This window comes from Thamnophis elegans, chromosome Z (assembly GCF_009769535.1).
Source record: "Thamnophis elegans isolate rThaEle1 chromosome Z, rThaEle1.pri, whole genome shotgun sequence".
NCBI lineage: Eukaryota > Metazoa > Chordata > Lepidosauria > Squamata > Colubridae > Thamnophis > Thamnophis elegans.
Genome location: NC_045558.1, coordinates 32,706,563 through 32,729,293, shown reverse-complemented (window position 1 = coordinate 32,729,293; position 22,731 = coordinate 32,706,563). Strand labels below are relative to the sequence as shown.

The 22,731-nt window shown below is 42.6% G+C and overlaps 1 protein-coding gene across 7 annotated transcripts in view; it reads right to left on the bottom strand.

Moving 5' to 3' along the window:
- Window positions 1-2,592, bottom strand: part of SDHAF3 (succinate dehydrogenase complex assembly factor 3) — a 42,077-nt gene extending 39,485 nt beyond the window's left edge. For 5 of the 7 annotated variants that reach the window (XM_032236770.1, XM_032236774.1, XM_032236771.1 and 2 more), the window contains exon 1: window positions 2,433-2,564. The gene's annotated coding sequence lies outside the window, so the exon portion shown is untranslated. The other 2 variants (XM_032236777.1, XM_032236776.1) reach the window with 2 other exon arrangements.
- Window positions 2,593-22,731: the final 20,139 nt, after the last annotated feature.

Sequence of the window (22,731 nt, the reverse complement as noted above, 5' to 3'; positions counted from 1 at the left end):
CTTCCAGGTCAGGAATGGAAGTGTACAATTTCCTGTCTCCATTGCTGGGCGGGGCAACAGCAGTCGGTTGGTCCCATTGTTTTTGAATAAGGTCCAGAAAAAGCTTTGGAGAAGGAATAACCTCCTGCAGTGAGACTGGTTCAGCAAAGAGGCGCTCAGTAGTATCTAGGCCTACAGCATAGCTGTCCTTAGGAGCCACCTCCCCCATATGGGTAGTGGCCTTAGCTTATATAATAGGGACTTGAATAGCGTGGGGCGAAACAGACCAGAGGAATTAAGCTGATCAAATATCAGGCCTTCATCATCAGAGAAATCTCTATCTATCACCTCCCCTTCCTCCACCAAGGCTAAATCCTCACTATAAGTTGAGGGAAGGGGTGAAGAAGGCCCTGCCTGAAGATCCGGAAGATCCACTTGTGGAGCCTGGAGACCAGGCCCACCTTGGGCGCTGGCAACCATAGGGGCCTGAGTCCTACGAAGTAGTTCAGCATCCACCCCCTTGGATGTAGCTGCAGAGATCATCTGGTAAAGGTCTGGGGAAGGGCCTTGGTCATGGCCTCAGGCCTGCAGCAGTAGGGGTAAAGGTTGCAGAAGGCCCAGCACGTAGCAGTGAGTAGGCCAAGACCGCATGGGTCTCAGTAATTACTGGAGGGAGTTGGATCCCCAACACCCCACCCCACCCCAGCATCAGAGATAATAGGCAAAGGACGATCAGGAGACCACGCCTGGTTCCCTGCTGGCTGCTAAGCTGGAGCTGGTGAAACGCGCTGAGGCAATAGCGTGGGGGGGGATTTCTACCCTCCCCAGAGGCCTTAGTCGCTGTCTTGGTTTTGTCCTTTTTCTTATGGACCCTATCCGGAGCCCCGGATGTATCCCTGGGCCTCTGACTGGTGGCTCTAGAAACGGCCCTGCCGGGCCATGAGCTAACCCCCACCTGGGCAGAATGCTGGCTATCGGTACAGGGCTCTACTATACCTCCTGAGGTGGATTGGTCAGCCATTGTAATGTTAGAAGCGAAAAGACTCAAAGGGAACAGAAAGCACAGGTTTTATAATGTAATGAGAGCGGGCCGCGTGGAGAGCAGGAGCCGCGTTATCATGATCCTCTCACTAGGTCAGCCAGAGCCGAAGTGAGGGAAGTGAGAGGACCAATGAGTCAGCAGCCCTTTGGGCGCGAAGGCTCGCAACACCCTGTCCTCGGCTGCCTAAAGCGCATGTGCAAAAAACAGCCCCAAAATGGAGACTGCAACTTGGGCGCCAAATTCAAAGGTGCCTTAGCCAACAAGGCGCTCTGAGGCTCCCACGTGGATTGCGGCGGCGGCGGCAGTGGCGGCACACTCCCGGAACAAATGGCGGCAATCAAACTGGGCAAACCACGCCGCAAACAAACCGCGCCACAAACAGCGGGTGACTCCCAAGTATCCAGCACGGCGGGAAACCGCCAGGCGCGAGCGGCAGAATTAGCAGCAATAAGCCTTGCGCAATAGCCACAGTCATCAAGCCTGAAATCCAACGGCTCCAAAGCCTGCCGCTAAGCCTCAAATCCAACGGCTCCAAGAGCCTGCCGCTAAGCCTCAAATCCAACGGTTCCAAAAGCCTGTAAATACTTGCCACGAAGTCTCAAGACACAGAAGGACTAAGCAGGCAGTGAACTGCCGCCTCTCCCTTTGTCCTGTAATAACGTTCCGAAAATACAACCATCCACTTGTAGAATCCAAGATGAAGCAGAAAATTTTGTTGCATTAGTCTGGAGAAAATTGGTATACGTCTCTTCTGGCTGGACTGATTTAAAAAACTGACCCATCCAGTCAGAGGAGGCGTGGTCACCAATTTACATAACTCAGTCTCTAGGCTAATGGACAAAGTTAACCCATGCTTGGATTCCCCAAGCAGCACACAGGAGAATTGTCGAAATCTTTTGGGAAAAGTGTACAGTATTTTTTAGGTTTGATGGCTAATAACACTTGTTTTTGGAGTAATACCATAAAATTATCTATCAATGGAAAGATAATTTAATCAAGAATATAGTGCAATAATTTTTATGGAGGATTTGCTATTAGAAGTTATAAAGAAGAAAAGTGAAACACGTAGAAAAAATGATATACAAAAATTATCACCACATCAGTTGTATTAACAGTTAGTTGGGTAACCTTTAGCGTGAATTGAGGCCTTACAACGTCTTTCCATGGAGTGAACCAAGTCTTTTAGTTCTGCAGTTGTTATAATATGAAACCAAGATTGAATGACTGCTTCTATTAACTAGGTTTTATTGCTGGCTATATTTGACTGTAATCTTTTCATAGAATACAGATAATTAAACAATCTTTGTTGCATTGCATTCTTGGTTAAATTATATTTCTGTTGATATCCACAATTTTGACTGCTACTGTATCTGCCTGCCTATGTCTGTCTGTCTACCTATCTGTCTATCACCTCGCCACTGCAAAATGAGTCTCCCCAAGGTATCATCGGCCCCATCAAACTCTGCCCGGCGAGGTTCGCTGCTCGTTGCCCAGGCGACAAAGGGGGGGAGAGGGTTTTGTTACAGATCGAGAGCCACGCTGCTCGGCTACCTGACGTTGCGACCGAAAAGGAACGTACCCTAGTCTCCGCCCGGCTGAAAGGTTAAGAGGGGGGGGGGGGCTAGAATGGAGGAGACGGTGGCCGCTAAGTGACAAACCGCGGAGCGCTTGACATCGGCGGGTTTATCCGGAGCACCGGAAGGCAGTGCCGCGCCGCGCTCCGCCCTAGGCTGGTCTCTCCTTCCTTTGGGGATCTCTGCTTGGGAAAACTTAAGTAGATGGACAAAGCTGTTTCTCGTGCTTAGCGGCTCCTCCCCCTCCCCCCCCGCGAAAAACCTAAGCCTGCCGAGAAAATGAGCTGCGGAAGGGAAACGCTTGTTTCCTTATTTGCCCCTGTCTACCGTTTCTTGGCCGGGGTCCACGTCCTCCGATAGCTGCCGCCTCTTCGAGGCCTTGCCAGAACCTACCCCACGTGGGCATGACACTCGTTCTTACCCGCGGGGTTGGTAGCTCAGACCTCTCGTTAAGCTCTCAAAATAAATGGCAACAACGCCGTGAAAAAAGTTAAGATCCATGTTAAAGGCAGGCCGTTGATTGTTCGGAGGAGCGTCTCTGCGCCTGCATCCCGACCTTCACGTAGTGGGTCAGGACTTGTGACCAAAGAGCCTCACAGAGAAGGAGAGGAGCAAATACCCCCCTAGAAGCTCACCAAGAGACGATGGGGGCCAACGGGTGGGATGTCAATAAGAGGCTGATCAAAAAAGGCTGCCAATCCTTGTCACAATACAAGGCTTTCTTTTAAAAGCATTTTATAATCTGGGCCATATAATGTTCATGTTTTAGTTTTTGACTTTTGATTCTTCTTGTCTGCCACAAAATTGTGCTTATTCACCTGTCAAAGTTATGGCTAGAAAGACATAAAGAGCACTCTTGTCCGATATCTAAAATTACTTGATCCCATCATTTCATAAATGGTATTCTTTGCTTTCCTTCCTCCTTTGAAAAAAGTGTCATCTTTTTACAGCCTTTGAATTCTTGGTGTTTCCTGTCACTCCAGCACTGCAGTATTCTCCTCGGAATTGAATTGAAGGTGGGGAGGAGGGAGGGAGGAGGAGAAAAAGGACTTTTACCTGTTTCTCAGATTGATTGACTGCCCAATGAATTGGATAAAAGCTAAAAGATAAAAATCAAATAAGAGATGGGATATATTTGGAAAAATGGAAGCAGGCGAGTAAGTAGGATATACTGTATAGGCTTAATACTGCTGAAATATATTGCAAATTTATTATGTGCCACATGTATATGATTTGCTTTCTACCACTGACTCTTAACATTATTTTATTTAATTATAAGATGATTATTTAGATAATGTCTGGCACTAAGGTTGGTTAGATTCCTCTCTTGAAGCAAATATCTATTTGAGTCATAGGAATGAAATTCTAACTCCAATTATTCTAATGTTTTAGAATATTAGAATCTTGAATACTTTGGACTGTTAGAACAGAGTAGATTCATACAGATATCTCTATTTTCCATTTTTGAAATCTTGGATAGTTGTATGAATAATTGGTTGGTTTTTTCTTAGCAATATTTAATTTATATAGTTACGTTTCATCTGATCACTGGAATTAGTATTATCTGTCTATCCAAGTCCCATCAGAATTAAGCCCGAAATACATGAGTTTTTGGCAAAAGTGGATTACACAGTGCAGCCACTTGGGGGCAGGAGAATACTTTCTCTCAGCTTTGTCAAACCTAAACAAAGAACATTTTTAGAGCCATTCTACTGTTTTTAAGAGTACTTGATTTTATGAAGTAATTATCTCACTTGCTCTCTGTTTCCTCTTGTACAGCTGCTACAAAACATCTATACCCTACATGGTAGAAAATTTCAGAACTCACTCTTAGGGAAATTACTGTACTCCCAGGATGAAGAACAGTGCTTCTGTTAGGAAGTTAAGGAACATTACTGAATGCTGGTGATGCATTTCCATACAGCTGATACTTCTGTATTTACGTTTTGTTTATTTACTTTTTGGGATAGGAAAGCTGGACCTGACCTATTTTTGATCATCGCATTGCTGCTATAGAGCTCTTGGTTTCTGGTCATCTCCCATATAGCCCTGACTTGACCTCTGTGATTTTAAATACATTTTGAGTCATTTCTTTAATAGTCCAACTCACACATACTTTGAGAGTCAGGAAGCTTGAGTATAATGCTGAAAATCAGATGATTGAAATAAAAGCTATACCTAACTTCAGTTTTTGTCAGCATATATTTTGTTATTTATTTCTCTGATTTTTTTGGTAGGTTTACATTCCACCTTTTCTCTAGGAGTTCAGTAAGGCATACTTACACATTTCCCCAGAAATGAATCCTAAATTTACATAGTGATTTGCCACCCTGTACCACAAATTATGTTTCTAAGCTTTATAGGATAGGGGACACTTCCAAAGAGGCATTCTAACTCCCTGAAATCCGCAAACTCTGTGAAGTATTCATTACTGTTTTTTGTAGCGATCATTCAATCAATCACCAAGCCTTCCAATTGACCAACAGAAGAGTGCCAAATTTGGCATGTAGCGTTGTCCTAGTTTCATGTTTATCAATGATTTGTTGCAGAATGGGACAACTCACCTTAGCCAACTCTCCATGGCCAATTTACCACACCATCTCGCCAAGGGACGATTCAACAATTTAATTTAATTATTTAAAATAATTTTAAAATAATTTTAATTTTTGTCATTCACGTTTTATTTTTTCCCTCCTTTGGGATCCTTGCTTTAACTATTCTATTCAACTATTTCTTCGATGTTAGCGTAACTCTTGTTCCATGGTGAGTTGTCCATGGTGAGTTGTAGACACGCTTTGTTGAGAAACACTTAATTTTTAAAAAGCATGGTAAAATATCAAAGTGGCTGCCTTAACAGCAGGGAGGTGGAAGGAAATTAAGAGTTCTTGCTGATGAGAAGCAGCCCATATTTCAGTTCCAGCATTAATATTGCAAAACTATACTCTAATGCTGGAAGTTAAGCTAATTGACTGCAGAGAATACTAATGCTGTAAAAATATACAAGCTAAGTCAGTACCAATGTTAGATCAACAAAAATGTCTTGTGGAGGAATCATGGATTTGTGGGAGTGCACTTTATATTAGCATATTCTTGACTAATGGTAGACTTGATTATGTTACTGGGCAATAAAGCGACTGGTTCAGTGGTGGGTTTCAAAAATTGTTCGAACCTACTCTGTGGGTGTGGCCTCCTTTGTGGGAGTGGCTTGCCGCCCATGTGACTGGATGGGAGTGGCTTGCCGCCCATGTGACCGGATATGAAGATGCCAACGACACTTGTCAGAACCACCTTAAATTACCTCACACACAGCACTGACATACATAAGAATATAATGTAAACTTGTTTTTTAAAAGGCATCTTTGTTTTTTAAAAGGCATCTTTGCGTTTAGTTTAGTTTTGGTTTAGTTTAGTTTAGTTAAAACAACTTCAACACACGCAATGTTCTGATTGCACCACAAATGAAGTAGTCATCCTTACCTTTCACAGAGGCACTGAGTTTTATAAATTTGAGCATGATAGTGTAGAATAATCATATCCAGGGACCAGTAGTGGGTTTAAAAAAAATTTGGAACCTCTTCTGTAGGTGTGGCCTGCTTTCCAGGTCCACTGGTGGAACCTCTTCTAACCCGTTCGGTAGATTTGACAAACCGGTTCTACCGAATTGGTGCGAACTGGTAGGAACCCACCTCTGGACTGATTCAAATGGTAAGCAACACTAATTTCTCTCTCTCCTGGACACAATGATTACACATTATCCGGTGCACTGCTTGGAGTGTCCAAGCAAGGGTTAAATTGTGTCCCATTGCCCTATGACTGTATTGAAAATCTTTGGTGACGCCCTCTGACTCCTTCCATCCTTAGTTTTTCAATTCAGTCTAAAGCCCATCGGACGTATTTAACAGCCTTAGCTGACAAAAGTTCAATCACTATTTTCCTTAGCTTAGATTTTTATTGTTTTACCTTACTTTTTTTTCATTTAGCTAGCCTTCCTTACTGTAGCTGCGTTTGCCTTGCCCTGAGAAGCTGGATTCGCTCCGGATGGAGCGGCGGGCTTCTCAGCCTCCCGGGTGGCTTGTCACCTCCATGGTGCCGCCGCCCAGCTTATCTTCATCGGCAGGACTGTCTGAAGCTTGGGTGGCCCGTCCGGCATTCAGAAGGTATTTCCAGTGTCTCCAGAGGCCGCATGACGAGGGATCAACCAGGAGCAGCCATTTCTTTGCCGGAGCCATGCCACAGGTTCTCACTGGACGTGGCCATCTTGGGAAGCAGCAGCGGCCATTTGGGAGGCGGTTTTTTCCCACTGAAAAGCCAAATTGCTGCCCATTGCTGCCGGACCTCCAGGACCCAGCAGATCCACTCCTCCCTGCAGCTGTTTCAGGCAAGTGCTTGGGTGTTCGGAGGCCTTGGCAGCTGCCATCCTCCACATCCCTTTTCCCCTGCCTGTAACAAGCTCTACTTGCGGCCCAACAGAGCCCTGCCCCTTCTCCTGACCATAGCGCCTCAGCCTCTGTGCGTGCATGGGTGGAATCACCATCTGCCTCCAGGCCCAATATCTCCTCAGGCTCGGCTGTCAGTAGCTCAGGCAGCATGGACACGGATTCCATTGTTGAAGCTCCTGAACAAGCGCCCTCCACCGGGGTAAATAGGCCCTATAACAGAAGGGCAAGCAGGGCAGCCAGAAAAGCTATAAGGGGGGTTGGCAGGCGTCCTCCAGGAAGGAGTCAGCTGGACAGGATAAAGTAGATGCCAGGCACCAAAAAGCCCTAGAGAGGCCATTTGAGAGGGTGCAGCCACAGTGGCTCAAATCCATCATGCGGATCCATCTCATTCTCTGGGGAGCTAGGACCTTTCCCATCCTGCCTCTCCCCCATCCTCCAGGAGGGAACCACAGGAGTTCTTCTCAGACCAATCATATAGAGAGTCCAGGTCCCCTTCCTCTTCTATTGGTGGGGGTGCAGATCTGTTTGCCTGTGGGGTAGGGGGTGAGGAGGAGGATACTCCCTCTCCCCCTCCTTCTGTGCCCTGTAAGCCAGCCTCAAGTTCTACTTCCAGGGCGGGAACATGAGGGAGGTAATTGCTTCCGCAATATCCTAGGGCATTGCCCAGGGCCTTAAGGAACATGCTGAAAAATCAGGCCATGGTCACAAGAGCAAGTCTAAGACTCCCAGACTTCCTCACCTCCTCCCTCTGTGGTGAATCAGTCTCAGAGGGGGAGGATCTAGCTGAACCAGATCTATCTGAGGATGAGGTTCTAGTAACTGATAAGCCCGCCTTTACTGGCCTGTTGAAACCTTCCTTATTTAAGTCTATATTATATAAGGCAAAGGTTATTACTCACCAGGAGGTGACACCCACCGTTACTCAGGAGTCTACAGACCTTGCTGACCCCAGTGGGGGGTTGTTTGATGAGGCCATCCAAGCTCAGGACCTGGTGTCTGTGCCAAAGTTATTCAAGGACGTCGTGCAACGTCAGTGTGTTCAGCCAGAGACCTGGGCGACCCCGGGGGTAATGACAAGCGGCTTTACGCCATAGAGTCTGGCATGGAAGATCTTCTATAATTGCTGGAGGTTGATGCTCCGATGGCGGCCCTAACTTTTAATTCTATTCTTCCCCCAGATCTCTTGGAAGGGCTCAAGGTGGAAGATTAGAGAATGGAAAGGGCCTGTCATAAGACCCACCAGGCTGTGGTGTGGGCCATTAGGACCTCCATCTCAGCCTCCTTCTTTAGCAGGACTTCCATTGCCTAGTTACGCCACCTGCTCACCCGTATTCCCCAAGGGGATAACGGGCTCCTCCAAGATGTTAACAAAATAATGGTGGCAGCCGAATACACCACAGGCACATCTCTTAAAGTTTGTTTCCAGAGCCATGGCCACTAACATCACCTCCCACCGGCTCTTATGGCTCCACCATTGGAATGCGGACATAACATCTAAATGGAAGCTTGTGTCTGCTCCCTTCAAGAGTAGCAAGTTGTTTGGTGATGCCTTAGACTCTGTCCTTATTGAGAATAAGGGCAAACAGAAAGTTATGCCTCCCATTTCGCATAAACCGGACTGCAGAAACTCTTCCTTTCGGAAGCAGTCCTTTCGAGCCACTGATTCGCAACTCAATTCCTTTTCCAATTCCTCCTCCTTTCAACGCCCTTATGCTCAGGGATCCGAACATAACCAGGACAGGCAGCCTTTTAGGAACAGGACCTGTCACCAGTCCTTCTCTAGACACCCATTTCAAGGTGGATAGGCTAACAAGCCGTTCCACCGCAACAAATGACCACCAGTCACACACTCCTATAGGGGATCGGCTTCAACTATTTGCAGACCTTTGGGAAACGACCTCATCAGATGTGTGGGTACTACAAACAGTGACGCTTGGCCTCACCCTATAGTTAATTTCCCTTCCCCCTGTCATTTCATTCATTGTCCCACCCCCAGGTTTGCCATCAAGAGGGGGCTCATGGAGACAATTTGTCATCTGACAGAAATAAGGGCCATAGAACGGGTTCCCCTGGGACATGAGAGGAGGGAGTTCTACTCCATTCTCTTCCTGATCCCAAAAAACTCAGGAGGGTGGAGGGCCATCTTGGACTTGAAGAAGCTCAACTGCCATCTTGCCTACAAGAAGTTCAAGATGCAGTCCCTCCAGTCAATCCTGGGCAGCCTTTGACCGGGGTATCTGATGACTTCCATCGACTTACAGGAGGCCTACCTCCACATTCCAATAAGACTGGCCCACATGCGATTCCTGCGGTTTTATTATGCCAGCCGGCATTACCAGTATCGGGCCCTTCCCTTCAGCCTGTCATCGGCTCTGAGGGTCTTCACAAGATACTGGCCGCAGTGGCAGCAGACCTCAGAAAGTGCCCCCATTTGGCCGCAATGTTATCTGGACAATATTTTGATCCAGTCATCGTCCCAGATGCAAGTGCTGCGGGACCTGAAAGTCACCATGGACTCCCTGTAGTACGACGGGTTTTCCATCAACCGCAAGAAGAGTCATCTCACTCCTTCCATGAGAGTGTTACACTTGGGAGCGGTGATCAACACTTCGTCATGCCTTGTGTCCCTGTCTCCAGATCGGATCCACAGCCTCCAAGAGCTGGTATGGCAGGTTCAATGGTCCCCCACTGTTCCCATGGTCTTGCTGTCACAATTGCTGGGCAAGATGATTTCCTATCTGGCAATTGTTCCTTGGGCAAGGCTGCACGCAAGAGACTTGCAATGTTTCCTCCTTCCATCACAAAGAGCCAATGCCAGTAACTCCAGGGCCCATGTTCGCCCATCACCGAAAGTTCTTCATTTCCTCAGGTGGTGGCAAACACCAGCATTGATGAAGGGCTCATCGTTCCGAGAACCTGAGCATGTAATCCTCACGTCGGATGCCAGCCTCTTTGGGTGGGGAGCTCACCTCTGCAACAAGGTAGTGCAGGGCAGGTGGTCTGCCAGCGAGCTCGCCCAGAACATCAACTGGCTGGAGTTGAGGGCAGTCCGCCTTGCTCTGCGCAAGCTCCAATCAGACCTATAGGGACACCAAGTGCTTGTTCAGATGGACAATGTGGCAGCGAAACCGCACATCAATCTCCAGGGCGGCACCAGATTCAGCATGTTGATGGCATAGGCAAATGCGCTTGGACAGTGGGCAGAGCATCATGTAACCTCCATAAGAGCAGAACACATATCGGGAATAAACAACGTTCAGGCGGATTGGTTAAGCAGATCCACGCTGAATCATCGGATGGCGGTTGCACCCAAACCTGTTTCGTCAACTATGTCAACTCCTCTAGTTGATCTCTTTGCCACCCGGGAGAATGTCCAACTTCCCTGCTTTTACACCAAGTGCAGCTCACCTCAGGCGGAAGGGGTAGACGCGCTCAACTGCCCTTGGGCCAAGGGCCTGCTTTACACCTTCCACCATTACCTCTACTTCCTCAAGTCATCAGGAAGATTTTGCTGGAACAAGCGGAAGTGCTGCTGGTGGCCCCTTACTGGCCACGAAGAACTTGGTTTGCTGACCTCACCAACCTTTTGATCAGCCAGTCTTGGAGAATTCCCCAGGAATTGGTCTCCCTCAGCTATGGGGTCATACAACACCCCGAGCCCCAGTGGCTCAGTCTAATCGCCTGGCACTTGAGGGGGATCTCCTAGCTCAAGCCAACTTCTTGAGGCAGGTCATTCATACCATCTAGGTGGCCCGGCACCCTTCCACCACCAGAATCTACAGGGCCACATGGTCTGCCTTCTCCACCTCATGAGGCTCATATCACCTAGAGCCACTGTCTGTCTCTCCCTCAAATACTGGACTTCCTCCAAGAGGGATTTAATGAAGGGCTAGCTCCAAACACTTTACAATGCCAAGGCGCTGCACTGGCCCCTGTAATATCTGTTGACTCTTCCCAACTGCTCAGCCGTCACCCTAGCGTACAGGCCTTCCTTAAGGGCACATCAAACTTCTGGCCACAGGTGATCCATCGATACCCATGCTGGGATCTTGCTGTTGTCCTCAGGACTCTATCAGAACCACCCTTTGAATCTCTCTGCTCTTCTTCCATCAGGCATTTCCTTCAAGACGGTCTTTCTCGTCACCATTACCTTGGCAAGAAGGAAGTCTGAACTGGCAGCCCTGTCAGTTAGAGAAGATTTGTGCCTCATCCACAGAGACAGGGTCATTCTCTGGCTGGACCCATTGTTTATCCCGAAGATCAATTCCTACTTTCACAGGGCCCAGGAGCTCATTCTCCCAAACTTTTGCCCAAGGTCCTCGCATCCTAGAGAACGCCGCTGGCACACCCTCGATGTGCGGAGAGCATTGAAGTGGTATATCAAGCATACATCCTCTTTCCAACGCTCAGAGGCCTTATTTGTATTGTTTCAACCAGTGGCCATGGGCCGGAAGGTTTCATTTTCCATCATCAGTCGCTGGCTCAAGGTTTGTATTTCCCTCACCTACACAGGGTAGGTCTACAACTCGACCCAAAGCGCAGTGACTACTGCGGCCTGGGCTACCCAGGCCTCAATTGAGGAGATCTGCAAAGCCGCCAGATGGAAGGAACTAGAGAGTGTGGCCAAATATTTTCAATCCAGTCCTTGGGCAGTGGCATAGAATTTAACACTTACTTGAACACTCCTGCAGTGCACTGAGAACAACCCTTCAGATAAGCCAATGGTCATTCTCCTGCAATCCTCAGTTATCTCCTGCTGTCAGGATAGTATCTTGTAGTGTAAGGATGAAGCAAAATTCAAGGAACAGCCCAGTTGGCTTCTGTAAATGTAATGGAAAGCAATATCATTTTTTCTTTAACCTCTTACACGATTGCTGCAGGATGCTATGTTATTTCAGCATACATTTTAGTGGATACGGTTTATTACTTTGACACAGAAAAGCATATCACTTGGCAAGTAATAAAAAAGCAATATGGATGAACTTGATATTAACAACATTCTTAGATATCATACAATACTTTTTTTTTCCTGCTGGAGACAATAGGATCCTATTTCAAGAGGGAAGTATCACATAAAGTTGCAACACAGAATGTACTTCAACATCATGCCAACCAAGTACTGCCTATAACTATTTTGCTCCAAACTAGTTTTAGGTTGATTGAAAAAATATTTTAAGTCCCTGTATTTGATCAGTGGCATAGATTTGTTTGAAAGGAAAAAGAAGCTTTTTATTTCCAGAGGCTGTTTGGAAATTTACCTTTTCGTCTGAAAGACCTTTTTAGTTGTGTGTCTGAATCCTGTTACTGCCAAGGACACATAATGTCAAGCAAAGTTCAAAGTACAAGTAACTGGTTTGTTTTCCTGAAGCTTTTGTTTGAATCAGATACATTTCTCCCTTATTGGCAGATAATTCAAGTTATTCACAAACAGATGGTGCTTGTATATATAAACAAGCAAACAGGAACGCAGGAAGCTGCCGTCTTCCAAATCAAACCATTCTAGTAGAATACTGTATCATGACTTGCAGAGACTCCTCAAGATTTTAAGCAGGGAATTTCCCAACTTTATTTGACAATGCCTGGAATTAAACCTCAAATCTTCTACATTCAAAACGTACAATACATCTTTGATCTAGAGCCTACATTCTAGGCTGTTTCCTTCTCCTTTTTTGAGAAAAATGTTGGTAGGGATTGTTTTTCATATTCTGATCATGCTTAGTAAGAATCAATGGAGCATCTCTGAACTTTGGGAAAGAAAAGATCACTACTCACCTAAATGCCATCTAGTGAGCTTTAAGAGGCATTTCACTTTCTATGGCTGGTTGAATTCAGAAATCAGTTCTTAACTAAGAACTTTTTTTTCTTTCCTTCTTAACAACCCATCCAACTGATAGCTTGAATGACAATGCTATTTCAAACCTTCAAAGAAAACAAGTGCAAAGATAAATTAGACTTATTCCCATGTAGAAGAAGAACCATGTTTTGAAATAGAGGGCCCTAAATTCATTAGCCAATTATCCAACAGAGTAGGCATTAAATATATTGTCTTCATGAAGAGATGCCATCTGAATTAAGGAACAATTGGTTCCTGAACTGGTAAGAGGCAAATCAAATTGAACAGAGAGGCTAGTGAGCCCAAAATTCAGAGTTGGTTTCCCATAGTAGAGAAATTTGCCGCCTTCACATTTAGCATCTGGAGAAAAGGAAGGCACCTTCACTTGTATTTGGCCCTAGGATTTCTAGGCTGAATTGGCATTATTGCCATTCTACAAGCTGCGCTTTACTCTTTTTATCCCCTTTATCCCTAACTCTTCAGAACATGTTGTCCAACTTGCCTGAGAAAGAGGCAATGCCAATTAGATTACCAATTGTAGTTGAATCCATATCACTTTCAGTATTCCGTGCTAACAGTAAGAACAGTATTGGACAGCTTGGGTGAATTTTGGTCATTGTGCCAGAAGCACAACTAAATCCCAGTTTTATCCCAAGCACAATCATGCTGTTCAGTACAAGCTAATACAGAAACTACTTTGCAAGCCAACTCACTGTGACTGCAAATAGAGGGTACATGAAATGTACTGACTTGAGATCCAAGTCTCCAAAATTATTTAGGAAATCTTAAAATAAGGCACCAGGTGAAGAGAAGTGTCTTCAATTATTTCTCAAATGCTTCCTACCAATAGTAGACGGGATCAAACTGTCCTTATGTACTGTTTTTAGAGCTGTTGCCATGGTAGTCTTTAACAGAAAAAATAAGATACCTTTATGGCTAATTAATTTATTATTACATAGGTTTTGTCAACCATAGCACATACAGTATTGTTATATAGCCTTTAAAGAGATATACATTTTGTTTCTTTTTCTTTTCAGAGTAAATGCAGATGAAGAGATTGGATGGATGGATGGATGGATGGATGGATGGATGGATGGATGGATGGATGGATGGACAGACGGACGGACGGACAAAGAGACAGAACATTATGCTGGCCAAACTATGTACAAACCTCAAATGAAGGAACATGGCCTGTTAAATTTTACTGTACTACCATCCATATTAGCTGAGAAAGCATGGCCAATGTTCAGAATTTCTTCTCAACAGCCATGTTTCCCTACTTTATCTTAGCAACTATTTAATTTTGTTCTTCAATTGTTCATCACTTTCATCCTATGAATAAAGAAAACTAAAGGACTAGCATAGTTTTTTTGGACTAGGTTCTACTAAATTAAAGATAGAAGTTTCTTTAAAGCCAATGCTGTTTATATTTAGGAATGCAGCAAAGTTTTTATATTTTCTATTTTATCTCTAGTAATAAGTTTCTTGGGTGGCTTCTGTTATATGTTAATACTGATCTCAGTTCAGGGAATGTATTCAAAACAGTTTTGTTCATCAGAATCAGGAAGTGATTCATGGTTTATTTACTGTAATGTTAAAAACTCATTCAGGATAATGAATAAACTCTTCAGAAAGAACATTTCCCCAAAAACGTAGTTAATATTAAGCTTCTTCAATAAGCAAAAATCTTCATTGATGTAGTAGTAAATAAATGGGAGAGCTGAAATTCTAAAAAGGAAGGGCTCTATGGTACATTTTTTTTGGTTCCCACTTTTTTTAAAACAGTGGTTATTCCTTTCTCTTTGCAGCAAAATGCAGTAGGCAATATAATCTGAAGAAAGTATATTTGCCTTCAAATATGTAGTTCTCCTCGAGGCCCAAGAATTTTCTTTTATCCTTTGTACATTGAGAACATCTTGACAGCAAAATCCAATTTCTCTCACCTCAGTTAACCCATCTCTGTTTGCTTTAGATGGGGAAATTCCAATCTTCCTCAACGTGGCAGCAGAACAGAAGAGTAGGACTACAGTTCCCATTATTCCCAGCCACATTTAAGAAAGGTGTAGTCCAGGACATAAGGGAAACCACTAGGGAAGGAAAGGCTGCATTATTCAATTTTATTCAGAAATAAAACCCCTCTGTATAAATCAGGATTAACTTCCAGGTGAAGCACTCGCAGAATAAAAGTTTTGATTGCTTATAGTTACAGAGTTTTAGCCTAGAAGGCTGACTTTAAATTAAATTCAGCAGCAACCTGCATTTAACAAAATTAAAAGAAAGCTCATTGCCGGGTTTCTTGTTTTAATTAAACACATATTCAGTGAGAGATGGTTAACTGCAAGTTATGGGACAGTTTTGGCAGGATCACTGCTCTCAGTAAAGAACTATACTATTATTTTGTTTACTTTTTTCCCCCATTTCTAAATTTTTATGTTTTCCTTACCTCTCTGTGTGGCTGCTTCAGTTTTGGCAATCAGATTTATGGCAAAGGGGAACTGGAAAAGTTCATTTTTTTGCTTTCAAAGAAGTTGTCTAACATACTATAGGTCATACTTTTTTCCTTCTTCCTTTTAATATAACAATCAGAAAATATGCATAAATGGAAATAAGATCATTAATGATGATCAAGTTGAAGGTTGCTAATACTTGCCATTTTTTTAATCTTTAGATTTTTTTTTACCTTGCCTTCTTTCCAAGGACTCAAGGCCATGTATCGGGTGACTACAGGGAAACTCAAAACAAATCAAGATCATAGCCACAACCACACAATCAAAGCCTCATTGTGATGCACATACTTAGCAGCAGACCTTCATTTGCATAGTTGTGGCCATCATCTTGACTTTTTTGACCTCCCTGTAGACACTCCTGATTATGTACCAATAAAAAAACCTTTATAAGATGGGTTAGATGGGAAAATAGTCACTGGCCTAAATAGTCATTTGTCCATTAAACGTTCATGGCTATGGCTGGAATTTGAAGTTAAGCCTTCCCAATCTTATTTCATCCTTTTTCACTGAAGCTTCCTAAATGCTCTTCAGCATTGTTTGGCATTGCTTAAAAACCTCTGTCTGCTTTCCCTATACCATAATTAAAAAACAATTGCCAACCTGGTATTCTTCAGATGTGTCATACAATTCCCATAATCTATAAACCAGCATGATTGCAAATCAAATAGGTTGGGCAATGTGGAAATTGAAGCACTACATCTGGAGGATCCTTAAAGGAAGACTGGTGGTAAGATCTTTTATTAATATTATAGATTACATTCTCTTTTGGTAACTTGCTAGGTTATCTACTTGTAGCATAGAGATACAAGGCCAAAAATGGGCAGAGATGTAATCTAGGTGGCTGAGTTTAGCTCTGCATATGCCAGCTAGTCGCCATCTCCCAAGATGGAAAAAAACTTAGTGGTAGATTATATACTCTGCATATAAAAGAGCCCAGTTTCACTCCCTGAAACAGGTAAGTCTGGGAAAAGTTCTTGAAAGATAAAATGAGATAAATGCAGATGAAGCAACCAACTCAATAAAAGGAAGCTATCTGTCTTTCTTTATTCCACTACTACCTCTATTTTGTGGGTTTCTAAAGGATGGGAATGAAATGGGAGCCCGAGGCCTCTAAAATGAAATTTTCTTCTATTTACACGATTAAAATTTCTTAAAATACTGAAAAAATCCTGAAATCATGTCACTGAAATTTATTGGGAGAATGGGATTAGTTTTAGCACTGTAATTTGGGACCAGAGTGGGAGAGACATTTAAGGAAGGAAATGGGAATGACGTATCCATGGTGGCACAGGGGTTAGAATGTAGTATTGCAGGCAAATTCTGCCCACTTTCAGGAATTTGATCCTGACTGGCTCAAGGTTGACTCAGCCTTTGATCCTTCCAAGGTCGATAAAATGAGGACCCAGATTGTTGGTGACAATATGCTGACTCTGTAAACCACTTGGAGAGTAGTATAAAAACTCTATGAAAAGTGTATAAGCCTAAGTGCTCTTGCTACTGAATTCCACAATCTCTAGATAAAGGTAAAGGTTGCCCTCGCACATATGTGCTACTCATTCCCAACACTAGGGGGCAGTACTCATCTCCATTTCAAAGCCGAAGAGCCAGTGCTGTCTGAAGATGTCTTCATGCTCATATGGCCAGCATGAAACACCGAAGGCACACGGAACTCTGCTACCTTCTCACCAAAGGTGGTTCCTATTTTTCTACTTGCATTTTTACATGCTTTAGAACTGCTAGGTTGGCAGAAGTTGGGACATGTAACAAGAGCTCACTCCATTACGCAGCGCTAGGGATTCGAACCACTGAACTGCCGACCTGATCAACAAGCTCTATTCTCACTTATTTGAAGGTAAAAATGGTGAAATTGCGGTCTGAAAAACAGCCATTCTGAACCATTTTTTTAGTTATTGGGAAGCCACATACCACCTACAAGTCCTAAGGCTTGAAAGGATATTTGTTATCAGTACAATCAGCAAGTGATATTTTATTCCATCTTTTCTCTCCTGCTCATAGATTTCCTCCTTTCATTTATACTTTGGTTCTCTTCAGATCATATTAATCTTTATATTATGTGCAGCTACAATTCTGCAATTTTACAAGAAATAAAATACTCTTTAAAAAAAATTTCTCTGTGTATGAGGCATCTTTGGTTGCCATTCATTTCTGAATATTGTGGATGATGAGTTGTAGATAAAAATAGTCATTTAGTGTAATTGCCTTGATCTGAGATTTGCCCATCATTTTTTTAGTAATTAGAAAAGACTTCTGGCCCTTTAATTGAGAGTTTGCATAGGGTCTATACTGAGTCACCAAGTCTCTGTAGCAACCTTGCTGTAGCCTCTCTATTGGCATTTGCTAACATGCCACCCACCTTGAACTCCAAATGCGGATCCAAAGATTGCTGAGTTATGAACACAGTATTTGTGTAACTCTGCCAGTATTGTAACCGCCCATATAACCTCAGGAGAGTCAAAGCAAAACCATACTGAAAAGTACAAAAATAGATTGAACATCACCACTGAAGAAGATGTTCAGGCGAGGTTTCTGAATCCAGATCTTTAGGCATAGGTTTCCTAAACATCAAGAACTTCTTCCTCCCTTTGCTTCAGGTTTGAAGGTTTTAGCCATACTTTTGGCACATGGTAATAAAAATATGAATACTTTGACCATTTTACCCAGGAAATCAAACCCTGCCCATCATGCTTCTCTAAATTAGAAGGTGAAGATGCAGAATTATGGCAACATGACTTTACAGCAAGAGAGAAGTACAAACATCTTGGCACAATTTTGATTCTGGAATATTTCTCCTCTATTTTTCAATCAACCATGCCACCTCCCTCAGATTAGTGTCTCCCCAACATGGGAGACAAGGACCCCAACTGCCATCCCTTGGTCGGAAGTTCATTGAGAACTCTTCTCTTGCACATCTGGAGAATGTTGAGATCGGCTGATCTAAAATGACATTGCAGCTCAGATTTTGTCTATTTTCCCCACCCCTCACTTCATAGTAGGTCAAGCAGGAAAAAATGATTTTCCCAAGGCCACCCAGTAAGTTTCATAGTAGAAAGGGAACATATAATCCCAAACGTACCCCGTCTGCTCTGTAATAATTAAAGCTGGATAGCTAAAAATACATTACTATGGTACATTGAATAAAATACACAATACTATTTGCTGAGAGAGTTTCCCCCATGCTGCTTTGTTTCATGGATGACAACACATACTGGAACAGTCAATATATGGTTCAACACTTCAATATACGGCTTGTCCCTCTTCCTTGTGGAGAACTTGTAAAAACATGGGCCCGGGAAATTCTATCCTCGTGGTACAACTTTGCGTTCCCAGGCTCAGTGTTACAACCAGTTGTTACTGGGGGGGAAATCCATCTGAATTGATAGAATATAGAATAATAAAGTTAGAAATTACCTTGGAAGTTTTCTAGTTCAACTTCTTTGACCAAGCCGGAGAGTATACCATTCTGGACAAATGGTTGCCCAATCTCTTCTAAAAACTTCCAGTGATGAAACACAACTTCTGAAGGCAAGCTATTCCAGTCATTATTTATTCTCACTGTCAGGTAATTTCTCCTTTGTTCTTAGATCTCTCTTTGATAAGTTTCCATCAGTTACTCCTTGTCTTGCAATCAGTTTTTGGAGAATAAGTTATTCCCCTCTTCTATGTGACAGCCTCTCAAATATTGGAAAACTACTATCATGTCAACCTTACTACTGACTGAGATGTTCTGAGGTCTTCTTAATACATTCTGAAATGACATATCCATAAGTTGTAGGAACCAAACTTTATACCAGCTGGTTCACACTAAATCAGGGGTGGGTTCCTGCCAGTTCTAACCTTTTCTATAGAAGAGTTTCCACAACTCTACAGTGCCGTTTAAAACTGGTTCCAGCTCCCTCTCCCATCCATCCGCACATCAAGATGAAGAGCGAGAGAAGGAATTCTGGGAGTTGAAGCCCACAAGTCTTAAAACACCCCTGGGTTTTTTTTCTAAAGGGTTAGGGGTGCAAGGATCTTGTAACTTGACAACTTTAAGACTTACATACTTCAAATGCCAGTGTTTCTGAGCCAACATTTTGGTTGCTAAGCAAGAGCGTTGTTGTGAGTTTCACCACATTTACATGTTGGCCATGCCCACCCAGTCACATGACTGCCAAGCCACTCCCACCCAGTCACATGGCCAGCAAGCCATTCCCATCTGGTCACATGGCCAGTAAGCCACTCCCGCAAAGCAGGCCACACCTACAGAAGAGATTCTAAAAAAAAATTGAAACCCACCACTGCACTAAATGTTTAACCAGTTACTTGTACCATGTACTAAGCTTAGTTCTTGTTCAATTTTAGTTCATGTTGGGTTTTGCATCACTTAGTACGTGTTACAAATTCAACCTATTTCTAGTTCAGTGAGTGAGTGTGGAATACGGCTTTACTGAATAACATTTGTAATGCAGGGCTACAATATCTAGGCTACAAAACTCTTAAGATCACTTAACATGGCAACAAAAAGACACAGGACAATAATCTTTTGCTGCTCTCTAATGGGTGTTTGAATTTTTACAAACCTTGATAGAATAGCTGTAATGTGTGAATGGGGTATATGGCATGAAAGTCTTTATAAGATGTAAATAATCACTTCATTTGATGTTTCTGATTCTTGACCTTTGGTACAGGCCTATTCTCTTGTCTAATGTACAAAATTCTTACTAAAAGCTAGTATTAAGAGTTGTGACATCAGACAAAATTCTGTGAGACTTGCCTTTACAGTTAAAATATCACTAATAAAATGGGACTGAAATTAGATTTGGAAGACCAAATGATTTCCCTCGATCATTAAAAAGCTACCAGTTCATTTAAAGTCCAAATCTGTCATCGGGAGCAAGGAGTCATTATCCTCATCCAAGCAGTCTAGAAGTACATATGAAGACCAATATTTTGAGGAATCTTCTGAATGATCTGTGACAGAGTTCTATATTTCCAGGTACCACTGTATAGAAGGCTCTTTATCAAATTCTGCATGTTGGGACTTTATAAAAACAATATACTCTTGCAAAAATGACACGAGAGTTCATATCCCCTCACATTTTTGCCTCAAATATAACTGCACATATCCATAAATATGACAACTAGGCTGCAAAAACTTTTTATTTATTTTTTCATTTCCCAAGTTACAATACAGCCATTCAGCACTAAAATATCAAGAGGCCATGTTCACCAGCTCAGTAGATGCATACATATACACACATTCCTGCTTTGTTCTCCAGCTGTTGGAATGCCATTGGTAAAGGAATAAGGGTGAAGCTAACTTCGAAGGGACCCTTTGCCTCACATTTCCCCAGCTGTTAGTGCAACTGCAGTTACAAACAAGATCTTCAGTTAAATTGTAGCCATGAAGCAGACCAGTGGAGCTGCACATTTTGTATCAGAACTCTCTGTAGCCTTTGCAAAATGATGATCAGTTATTACCATTATATTACTTTTATATCAATAAATCTGAAAACACAAGGAAAACACATTAGGCACCAATCCATGTCTTTTACTGTTTACTTTCTAGCTTTCTATTCTTTTACTTTTAAGTATAATGAAAAACTACATCACTATATTTGGGAATATAATTATAATTATCCACTATGTTGAACTTTTGACCATGAAGAGTTTTCAATAGTAATGGCAGTAAAATCAGCAAGATTACAAAACACATAGTGGATATATTCAACAATCAAATTACATTTTGACCATGCATAGATAATACTACTTAATAGTTTAATCACTAGGGAAAACTCAAATGTAACTGGGTGGAATCTGATGTCTTTTCCTGCTAATTCTAAACTTCCCAATTACATTTTAAACCATTCTCCAAATATGATATTTGCTTGCTTAAGTCTTTGTTGTTGTTTGTTAGTTAGTTGCGAAGTCATATCCGACCCATCGCGACCCCATGGACACCGTTCCTCCAGGCTTCCTGTCCTCTACCATCCTCTGGAGTCCATTTAAGCTCACGTCTACTGCTTCGGTGACTTCATTCAGCCACTTCATTCTCTGTCGTCCAATTCTTCTTTTGCCCTCAGTCTTTCCCAGCATTAGGCTCTTCTCCAATGAGTCCTTCCTTCTCATTAGATGGCCAAAGTATTTTTCAACTTCAGGATCTGGATTTCTAAAGAGCAGACAGGGTGATCTCCTCTAGGACTGATCAGTTTGTTTATTTTGCAGTCCAAGGGACTCACAGGAGTCTTCTCCAGCACCATAGTTCAAAAGCCTCCATTCTTTGGCACTCAGCTTTTCTTATGGTCCAACTTTCACAGCCATACATTGCAACTGGAAAAACCATAGCCTTGACTATAAATCTTAAATCTTACATATTAATAATAGCACTGTAAATGACTGAAGTAATAAAACACATAAGCAGATTCCAAACCTTTCTAAAATAAATGAAGCTGAACAGTAGCTAAAATTCCCCAGAGATAAAAGAAAGGACTCCTTCATGCAGCACTACGTAATTAATTATTCTAAGTCACAGTGATAGCTTTAAACAAGGTAAGCAAATGCATGTAGGATCACACAATTAATAGTTACCAATTATGTGGATTTAATAGTATCTCCATGACCCAATCAAATATGCCTCTTGGTGTTAACTGCTGGAGAATGCAGGTGATAGAGATAAAAATCTCATATCCTAGTGAAGATTTATCAGATTTTGAGTTGCCTCTGGTAGAGCAGAATGACTGCTATAAGGGGTATCCATGGGTTGTGAGTATGTATCCAAAATTAAAGATAGTACCTGGAACTGTATAATTGAAGCCTCACTTCTTTTTTATACAGACTGTATATGTGATGCATGTAAAAAAAGAAACAAGGCTTTTCATAACAGCATTCTGGTGACCATCTTGATTTTTCTTAATCTATACCCTCATAAACATATCTGCTGCTATGCTAGTTTGATCAAGTCCTGTTTTCCACTATTCTTCCATATCTGCCAGACCAAAACTTCCCAGTCTACAATCTGACCAATCTTCATTAGTAAATCAATTGTATCATTTATGATCCAAGCATAGTATATGACTCTATCTTCGCCTTTACATGCTCTATGAGGCCCAGTATAAATCATGTACTTTGATCTAAATGTCCATTTGATTTGGAAAATTGGTCCAATCCAGTTTGAACATTTGAACTTAATTGGTTCTGTTTTGTTTGGATTTGATTAGGAGAAAATAGCACAATATTTTTTGAATTTATTTTCAGATATCCTGTTGGCTTCGCCAATTCAAATGTTCCAATCATCTCACAGAATTAAATATAGTATCTGATTAAACTGCCTTAATCTCTGAATCAGCTATTCACATAA